Source organism: Muscardinus avellanarius (genome assembly GCF_963383645.1).
Source record: "Muscardinus avellanarius genome assembly, chromosome: 14".
Taxonomy (NCBI): Eukaryota; Metazoa; Chordata; class Mammalia; order Rodentia; family Gliridae; genus Muscardinus; species Muscardinus avellanarius.
Window position 1 is genome coordinate 35,538,751 of NC_137800.1, and position 9,702 is coordinate 35,548,452.

Consider the following 9,702-nt stretch of genomic DNA (forward strand, 5'->3'; position numbering starts at 1 on the left):
AAATTTTTTTCTGATTGCCATTTATATCGAGTTTTAATTCTACAGCTTAACAATGAAGGGTCATACACTGAAATCAACACATACACCTAGCATTGCAATCTAAGCTTGTCCATGTACACAAGCTGAAATCAGTTACAGGGTGTGGTCTAACAGATGTTAGGAGAAATTCATTTTAAAGTAGTTTTTACAGGTATTAAACTTCATCCTGCACACTGAAGTCATCATACATGCAGGGCAAGGTCAGAGATTTTATATTTGTGTTTATTCTTCATTTAACTTTTCAAACGCTGCTATACTATAATTGAATATTAAAACAAAAACAATAGCAAGTAGTGAGCATATTATGTTTACAGTATTTTTCACTCAATCACTGCTGCATATAAATGCCTGCCCTGAGTGTTGTTCACGGGCCCATTGAGAGGCCTGACACTGAGCACCGCCTCTGGGTGACGTTCATCCTCCTCACGGGCTTCTCTGTTATAATGGCGCCGTCTTTCCTGATTTGGATCAAGTCCACCAGTTGGACTTGATCCGTCTCATCAGTCTCTTCCACTTCCTTCCTCTCAGGCAGGAGTTTTTCCAGCAGAGAGAGTCTATCAGGAGAAAGAAAGCCATTTTCAGGAAGGTTTACCTTAAACTCAACGATTAGGTGATCCTTTTCATATGGTCTATAGTGAATTGGCATGCCTTCCTTTAGCACACACTTCAAATCTCCATGCTTGACAACCTGACCTGGATGAGAGGTGATGACTGGGATTCAGTTATCAAGAGCAGACACTGGCTTTCGAAAGCCACACAGCGCTCCAACCAACTGTGTGTCCATACACATGAAGAAGTCTGCTCCTTGTCGAATAAAAACAGCACTGTCCTTTGATCTAACACAATGATAATATCTCCCGGCTCTTGGTCTTCACCATGGAATGTTATCTTCTGGCCATCTTTCATGCCTTTGTCAGTATGAACTTCTAGAATCTTCTCTGGAACTGTCTTCCTTCCATTGCAGGTTTACATCTGTCTTTAGGTCTGATCATTCCCCACGGCCCTGGCACTCCATGCACACACACTGAATTTGCTGACCCATTCCAGGTCCTATTTGATGAATCTTATCTGCAGTCCAGTACCTCGGCAGTTGGGCCGGCACTCTACTGCTCCTCTCTTACCACCTCGGCCTCCACATTTGTCACAAAGAACATTCTTCTGCAGAACCAGTTTTCTTGTTGCACCATTATATAATTCTTCTAAGAGTGCTGAGAACTGATGCACAACATTTTTGCCTCTCCAATCTCTCTGCATCCTTCTTCTTCCCCCCAAAAAAAATTATCGAAGATGTCCATGGGGGAGCCAAAACTACCACCTGCCCCATCCGCCTTAATTGCCTGTTCTCCTCCTTTGTCATTTAATTCCCTTTTCTTGGCATCAGAGAGAACTTCATAAGCTTGCAAAATCTGTTTAAGCTTTTCTACTTCATTGGGATTCTTATCAGGGTGGTACTTCAAGGCCAGCTTCCTATATGCCTTTTTCAATTCTTCCTGGGTATCATAGAGTTTGACTCCCAAAACATCGTAGTAAATAGTTTCTTTCACCATTTTATATAACCTGTGAGCAGGCTGGGGCCGGGGTGAGGGAGTGGGAAGGAGCTCATAGTTGTGTGCAGCTCAGACAGCCACCACAATTCCCTAAATATTTAGGAATCAATCTTATAAGTTAGACAAAAGGCAAAATCCTCAAACAGATTAAGCACAAAAGAATGAATATAAATGAACAAAAATTGTAAAAGTGTTCCAAAAATATTTTTAAGGAAAAAATCTTAAAAATTAATAATTTCGCCGGGCGTGGTGGCACATGCTTGTAATCCCTGTGCTTGGGAGGCAGAGACAGGAGGATTGCGCAGGTTTGAAGCCAGCCGTGCGCGCTGGCTTAGGAGACCCTGTTTCCAAATAAAGAAAAAAAAAAGTAAAAATAGGTCTGGGAGTGTAGCCCAGAGGTAGAAGGGCTTCCAGGAACCCCAGTACCACAAAAATAAATAAATAAATAAAATGAAAATAAAATAAAAAATAGGGCTGGGGGTATAGCTCAGAAGTAGAATGCCTCTGGGTTTAATCCCCTGCTCTACAAAACAAAACAAACATTGATTGTCCATCAGAGTTCAAATGAAACACTAGCTTCATTTCCTTAATGCACCAGTTAATAAATCTACAGAGTCCTATTTCTGGGGCCAGAGATTTAAACCGGTACTGGGGATGGAACCCGGGGGCATTGTACCTCTGAGTTACATCCTCAGCCCTATTTTTTAGTCTTTTTATTTTTGAAACAGGGTCTCACTGAATTGCGAATGGCCTCACTAAGTAGCTGAGGCTGTCCGCGAACTGTGATCCTCCAGTCTCAGCCTCCCAAATGCTAGGATTACAAGTGTGCCACCACGCCCGACTCTAAACTGACTGCCTATTAGACCACTAAGAGGGGCTGAGGGGTTCTGTAAAGAGTTTTGAAGATTGTGAAGAGTTTTCTCATCTGTATAAAAGTGATAGAATTATAACTTAACCCAAAAAGTAATAACAATAGAATGTAAGTCAGAGGTAATTAGGAGGACTGACATGGTTAGCACAATACCCAGAATATGATAAGCACTCAATAAATAGTAATTAAGCTATGGAGGTAACTCCCTAGCATAGGAGTTTGGAATCCAGGAGGCTGACAGCCCTGTGTACACAGTCCAGCTGTAGAGGTCTGTTCATCAGGTCTGACTGCAGACAAGCAGAGGGTGAGCTGCTGTATACCCCTGCTGGGGGACAGCTGAACTGGAGAACACCTGACACCGCTCTGTCTGATTTGAGCTCCACCTCCTCCCAGGGAATCTGAGAACTGAACTTACCTATGGTTTATTCACCACTGACTAAAGCAAATATGCCACGTTAAGAGGAAGCACCCATGTAAAAGCTCAAGATGGAGCAAGAGAGCATCCTGGGAATTCAGCCGAGCCTAGCATCCTGGCAGCTCTGGGAGACAAGCTTTGCCAACTTGGGGCAGGTTGTTCTATAGGAAGGAAGCCCTGGGTATGGCTGGCTGACAGCAGGTGGAAGTCATCTGGCTGCCTGGCAACAGCACAGTGCATCTTATCTGATTACCAGGGAACTGCCTAAGACACTTTTCTGTCCCGATTCTATAGAATCTCAAAGAAGCATTTCCTTCCTTCCTTCCTTCCTTCCTTCCTTCCTTCCTTCCTTCCTTCCTTCCTTCCTCCCCCTTTCTTTTCTTCTCCCTTCCTTCTCTCCTTTCTTTTTTGGTATTGGAAATACCAGGGTGTTTTATCTGTGGGATACACCCTTTTTTATTTGGAAACAAGGTCTCGCTAAGTTGCTCAGGGTCTTACTGAGTTGCTGAGGCTGATTTGAAACTGTGACCCTCCTATTTCAGCCTCCCAAGTCCTGAGATTAAAGGCATGTGGGGACCTTTTCTTTAAAACTTAAAATGTAAAGACCAGGTAATGGTGGTTGTTGGGAGTGAATGAGGGGGATATAAGCATACACTATTTTGTTTTGCTTAATTTTATATGTCTTTGAAAAACAGAAAACCAAGACAATTGAATTTTTTAAATGAAACTTAATTATTTATTTATTTATTGGTGGTACTGGGGTTCCTGGAAGCCCTTCTACCTCCGGGCTACACTCTCGGACCTATTTTTATATTTTTGGAAACAGGGTCTCTTAAACCAGCGCCCCTGGCTTCAAACCTACGCAATCCTCCTGTCTCTGCCTCCCAAGCACCGGGATTACAAGCGTGCGCCACCACGCCCGGCTAAATGAAACCGATTTAAAAACAATCCATGGGCTGGATATTTTTCCTCTCCAGGTCTTTTTATAAAACTCACCTGCCCCTCACTTTATACACGATCATTGAAATCTGTCTTAAGAACTGTGTTTCTTATTGTAATAAACTACCACTCAAAAGGGATTATACAGACATAGCGTCATGATTCAGGAAAGTCCAAAATGTCTGTATAAGTAAAAGATAAAGAGTTCTCGATTTGTACGTCAGGTGGAATTCCTCTGCTGCTTGAAATCCCTCACAAGTTTTCCAGGATGTGTGTGTTCCTTTGAGAGCAACAGCAGGTCCTTTATGACCAGGATCCAGGCAGGTCCTTTATGACCAGGATCCAGGCCACATTTGCTCTCCTGTTTGTAATCCTCATCTTCTGTCTCCTCCTTTTCTCCCTCCAATCACACAGATGATGCGCTGTTTCTGGGGGACGCTCTGCCCTTCTCATTTCTCCTCACTCTGCCCACACACACCTCTTTTCCTTGTCCATCGCCTCTTCTCCCTGCACTTCAGATGGAAGCCTTTTCCTCTTCTGCAAGGACTTCCCCACTCCCCAGTGACCTCTTCTCCTCCCACATTCTACCTGGGCCTGGCCTCTATTATAGCACTTAACCATTTTTATTATTATCTATTGGAGAGGCAAAGCAGGAGGAATTGTTACTCTTTTTCTTCGCTCCAGTATTTGACATGTAGGAATATTTGAATACCAGTTAGCAACAGCAATGATTGATAAAACGCTTGGCAGTTTCTGAGGCATTTTAAATATATATATATACATATATATATATATATATATATGTATATATATATTTTTTTAACTGATTCTTTAAACAAATCAGTTCTTTTATGTTGTTTGGGGGAAGGGGTACTGAGGACTGAAAATAGGAGTATTTTACCTCTGAGATACACCCCCAGTCTTTTTTATTTTTATTTTGAAACAGGGCCTCACTAAGTTGCCAAGGGTCTCACTAAATTGTTGAGGCTGTCCTGGAACCTGTGATCCTCCCGTCTCCGCCTGTTTTGACCTCTTATGAGTAATCCATGGTCAGCCGGAGCGCTTTGCAAATGAGGAAGCTTGGGTTCAAGGAAGGTGAGAACATTGGCTCTAGCTGTTGGGCTCCTTTGCTTCAACTCAGCTTCAGTGCTTGGCCATCTTGACTCCAAAGCCCAGGGGCAGACACAGCAGAGCTGCATAGACTGGAAACCTCACTGCTGCTGAGTACATCGGGTCTTTTTACTTACAGCCCTGGGAAGAGAGCTAGGGGGCCTGGGTATTTATGCCTTGTTGTTTTGTTGTTTGTTTATGGTACTAGGAATTGAACCCACAGGCATTCCACCTCTGAGTCACGCTCCCAAACACTTTTTATTTTTTATTTTGAAACAGGGTCTCACTAAGTTGCTGAAGCTGGCCTTGAACCTATGATCCTCTTGTCTCAGTCTCAAGTCCTGGGACTGCAGGTGTGCACTACCACACCGAGCTCCTAGCTAGTTTTAACATTTTAACTTTGCTAAGGTGACACTGAATAAGAAATTCCCACTGATGCTGAGCTTGATGGCGCACGCTTGCTGTGTGATCCTCTTGTTTCAGCCTCCCAAATGCTGGGATTACCAGCGTGTGCCTCCCACACCCGGTTTAGAGGTTTCTTAAAAGACTGGGAATAGAGCCGCTTTAAGACCCTCAAAATTTAAAAATAACCTACAGTGCCTCTGTAAGCTGTGTCAGCCCAGGCTGCTTTAGCAATGATTTAGGAATCCTGTGTTCACTGAAGAAGTGGGGTTCTACTCTGATAGAAAGAGAAGAAAAAGGAAGGTTCTTCAGTCAAACTTATTTACATAAGCGTGTGTGTGTGTGTGTGTGTGTGTGTGTGTGTGTGTGTGTAGATGTGGTACTGGGAATTGAACTCAGGGACATTCTCAATATACAAAGGTATATTGAGCTACACCCCCAAACTTTTTTTTTTTTTTTTTTGCGGGTCTGGGAATGGAACCCAGGGGCATTCTACCTCTGAGTGACACCCCCAGCCCTATTGTTTATTCTTTATTTTGAAACAGGGTCTCACTGAGTTGCAAAGGCCTCACTAAGTAGCTGGGGATGGCTTCAAACCGCAATCCTCCTGTCTCAGCCTCCCAAATGCTGGGATTATAAGCATGTACCACCGTGCCCAGCTCAACCTGATTTTAATTTATTTATTTTTTAATTTTGAAACTGGGTTTCACGTGGTCCTGGGAGCTTCTGAAACCATGGTTTATGGTGTAGACTTGGCCAATCCAAGAACCACACCATGCACAACCAGTCTAGAAGTGGCACAGAAATGTCATCGAGAAACCCTGATCTCAAAGATACAAATCCCTTAAGGGGGTGGACCCCAAGTTCCTGAGGAATATGTGTTTTGTCAAGAAGCACAACAAGAAGAGCTTGAAGAAGATCCAGGCCAATAACGCCAAGGTCACAAGCAAGCATGCCAAGGTCATCAAGGCCTTTGTAAAGCCCACGGAGTCTAAGTCCATGAGCTCAAAGGGGCCACCCGCAAGCTCGACCGACTTGCTCTCATTGCCCACCCCAAGCTTGGCAAGCGCATCCGTGCCCCAATTGCCGAGGCTCACAGGATCTGTCGGCCAAACGCCAAAGCCCAAACCAAGGCCCAGGCCACAGCTCAGCTGCAGCTGAAGCTCCAGCTCCCAAGGGTGCGCAGGCCTCCATGAAGGCTGTGCAGTAAAGGCCTCTTTCTGCAAATGAGGACAGAAGGACTGGTGTGACCCCTGGTGTCTGTGCAAGTAGCCTGAGCTGTGGGATCTGAAAGGAAAGAAAAGAGAGAAGAGGAGAGGAGAGGAGAGGAGGGGAGGGGAGGGGAGGAGAGGAGAGGAGAGGAGAGGAGAGGAGTCTCACTAAGTTGCTGAGGCTGGTTTTGAACCTGTGGTCCTCCTGTCTCAGCCTCCCAAGAACTGGAATTACAAGCATGTGCCACTCCGCCACATAAGTTTTAAAGACGTTATAATGGCATCATTGAGGATATTATAGAATCAGAAACTTTCCTACCCAAAAGGTCCAAATAAAGCAACTACTTAAACTTTAACCAAATAACATTTTTGCTTCTATATTTACCCTATAAAAACCTTCCCTTGTGTTTCTTGGAAGGAGTCCTGAGCCACATGGAGTTTGAAGCAGTTCGTGAATTGCTATTTGCTTAAAAGTTCTTTAAACTTTTGATGTGCCTCAGTTTTTGTTTTGTTTTGTTTTGTTTTTGGGGAACTGATGATTGAGCCCAGGGACATTCTACCACTGAGCTATAGCCCAGCCATTTTTTATTTTGAAACAGCTTCTTACTAATTTGATAAATTGTTGAGACTGTCCTGGAACCTGCATTCCTCCTGTCTCAGCGTCTTAAGTACTGGGATTACAGGTGTGTGCCCCATGCCTGGCTCTGTTTACCTTTCAGCAAGGGGTTCACCCCTTCCTGAAGTGTACTTGCACTAATAAGTGAGCTCTGCTGGGCATGGTGGCACACGCTTGTAATCCCAGTACTTGGGAGGCTGAGACAGGAGGATCCGGGTTCGCGGACAGCCTCAGCTACTTAGTGAGGATCTTCGCAGCGTAGTGAGACGCTGTTTCAAAATAAAGAATAAAATCGGGCTGGGGATGTAGCTCAGAGGTAGAATGCCCCTGGGTTCAATTCCCAGCACCAAAAAGAAAAAAAAACAAGTGGGCGAGTGAGCCCTAAGTGATACTGCAGGCTTCTTTTAGACTATTGGGTCCTTTGACCTTTGACCACTATTTGCCTGTTGCTGTCTGCTCTCCTGATAAATTCAAATTTCCATTCATGTTAGTTTACCCTCTGCTGATCAGGAAAGTTGCTCTGGGGGCAAACTCTCAAAACAGACACCTTCCTACCAGCTGCCTAAGAGATGCAGCAGGAGAAAGCTTGCCTCCGCCGGCCCAGGCCAGAGCAAGGCCTCCTCACACCCTTGGCCTACAGACACCCTCCGTGGCGCATCTCCCCGCTGCTCTCAGTCACCTGCACTCAGCAGAGTACCCTGCTCCTGTGCTGTCTTAGAAATGCTGCTGCTCCCAAGAGCTCTTGACGTTCTACTGCTTCTCCAATACAGCGCCCCGGGGAAGGGAGAAGGTGGGAAATGTCCGAGGGTGCCTAGATTATTTTACCACTCCTGTCAGGGCTTCATTAACTCAGTCGCCTTGCCTGTCTCCTGGGCAGATGAGAAATCTTCCTGCCCATCCCGACGTGAGCATACAGCCAGTTCAGCCTCCGACTTGATGGAGAAGGGCCCCGGCCTCTGCTCAGGCTGCTCCTGCCCATTGGCTGAGTGTCAGGACACAGGCGTGTGTGTGTGTGTGTGTGTGTGTGTGTGTGTGTGTGTGTGTGTATATATATATATATATATATATTTTTTTTTTTTTTTTTTGTGGTACTGGGGATGGAACCCAGAGGCTTCCTAACTCCAGGCTATACTCCCAGACCCATTTTATATTTTATTTGGAAACAGGGTCTCACTAAGTTGCTGAGAGCCTCACTAAGTAGCTGAAGCTGGCTTTGAACCTGCACGATCCTCCTGTCTCAGCCTCCCAAGCGCGGGGATTACAAGCATGCGCCACCATGCCCGGCTGGACACAGGCTTATATAAAGTGTCCACTCGGGAGAAAATGTGGAGCCAGAAGAGAGGCAGTGTAGCCACCAAGTATTCATCTTTTTTTTTTTTTTTTTTTTACCGGGGATGGAACCCTTCTACCTCTGCGCTCTGGGCTCCACTCCCAGACCTATTTTATATTTTACTTGGAAACAGAGTCTCTTAAGCCAGCAAGGCTGGCTTCAAACCTGTGCGATCCTCCTGTCTCTGCCTCCCAAGCGTGGGGATTACAAGCGTGCGCCACCACGCCCAGCCATCATGGTTTTTAAGCAATGATACCTTGAACCCACGGGAACTCACTAAAACCAACCTGGGGCAGAACATCTGTGGCTTGCAGGGTTTTTATTTTCCTCTTAGCCAAATATGTGTGTTGTCAGGATGATTGGAGACTAGGAAGTCAGCACCAGCCCCGTGACCTGGTGAGTGTGTGTGTGTGTGTGTGTGTGTGTGTGTGTTACTGGCGACTGAACCAGGGACATTCTGAGCTACACACCTATCCTTCCTTATTTTTTGTTTTGAAACAGGGTCTTACTAGTGCTGAGGTTTTTGCTAATTTGCTGAGGTTGATCTTGAACCTACAATCTTCTTGTCTCAGGCTCCCAAGTACTGGGATTACAAACGTGCACCACCACGCCCAGCCCACATGATCGTCTGCAAAAATGTTGAGAACAAAAACTCTAACCTCCTGTCTTCTCCTGATTCTGCTCTTTTCTTTCTTTTTTTTTTTTTTCTTTTCTTTTTATGGGTGTGGGGATGGGACCCAGGAGCATTCAACTTTCTAGCTACACCTCCTGCCCTGTTTTTTATTTTGAAACAAGTTCTCACTAAGTTGTGGAGGGCCTCACTAAGTAACTGAGGCTATCTGTGAACTGCAATCCTCCGGTTTCAGCTGTGCGCCACCACGCCTAGCTTTTTTTTTTTTTTTTTTAACTAGGAATTAAACCCAGAGGCATTCTACCTCTGAGCTACATGCCAGTCTTTTTTTTTTTTTTAAATAGGTTCTCACTTGGTTGCTGAGAGCCTCTCTATGTTGCTGAGACTGTCCTCAAACCTGCAATCCTCCTGTCTCAGCCTCTCAAGTACTGGGACTACAGGTGTGCACACCACACCCAGCTCTGACCCACTGTGGAATATGTTTCTCCTGCCTGTTTCTCTCCGTTCATCCAGGAGCTCTAGGAGAGCTCAGTTCTTGTTTGTCTTTACTTACATCAGAGTCAGGCCCTTTGGAGAAAAGGCGGTAACTGA

The 9,702-nt window shown here is 45.1% G+C and overlaps 1 pseudogene across 1 annotated transcript; it reads right to left on the reverse strand.

Annotated features, from left to right (window-relative positions):
- Positions 1 to 363: 363 nt before the first annotated feature.
- Positions 364 to 1,586, reverse strand: LOC308273122 (dnaJ homolog subfamily A member 1-like; annotated as a pseudogene). The gene has a single exon. The product of its transcript is annotated as a dnaJ homolog subfamily A member 1-like (transcript).
- Positions 1,587 to 9,702: the final 8,116 nt, after the last annotated feature.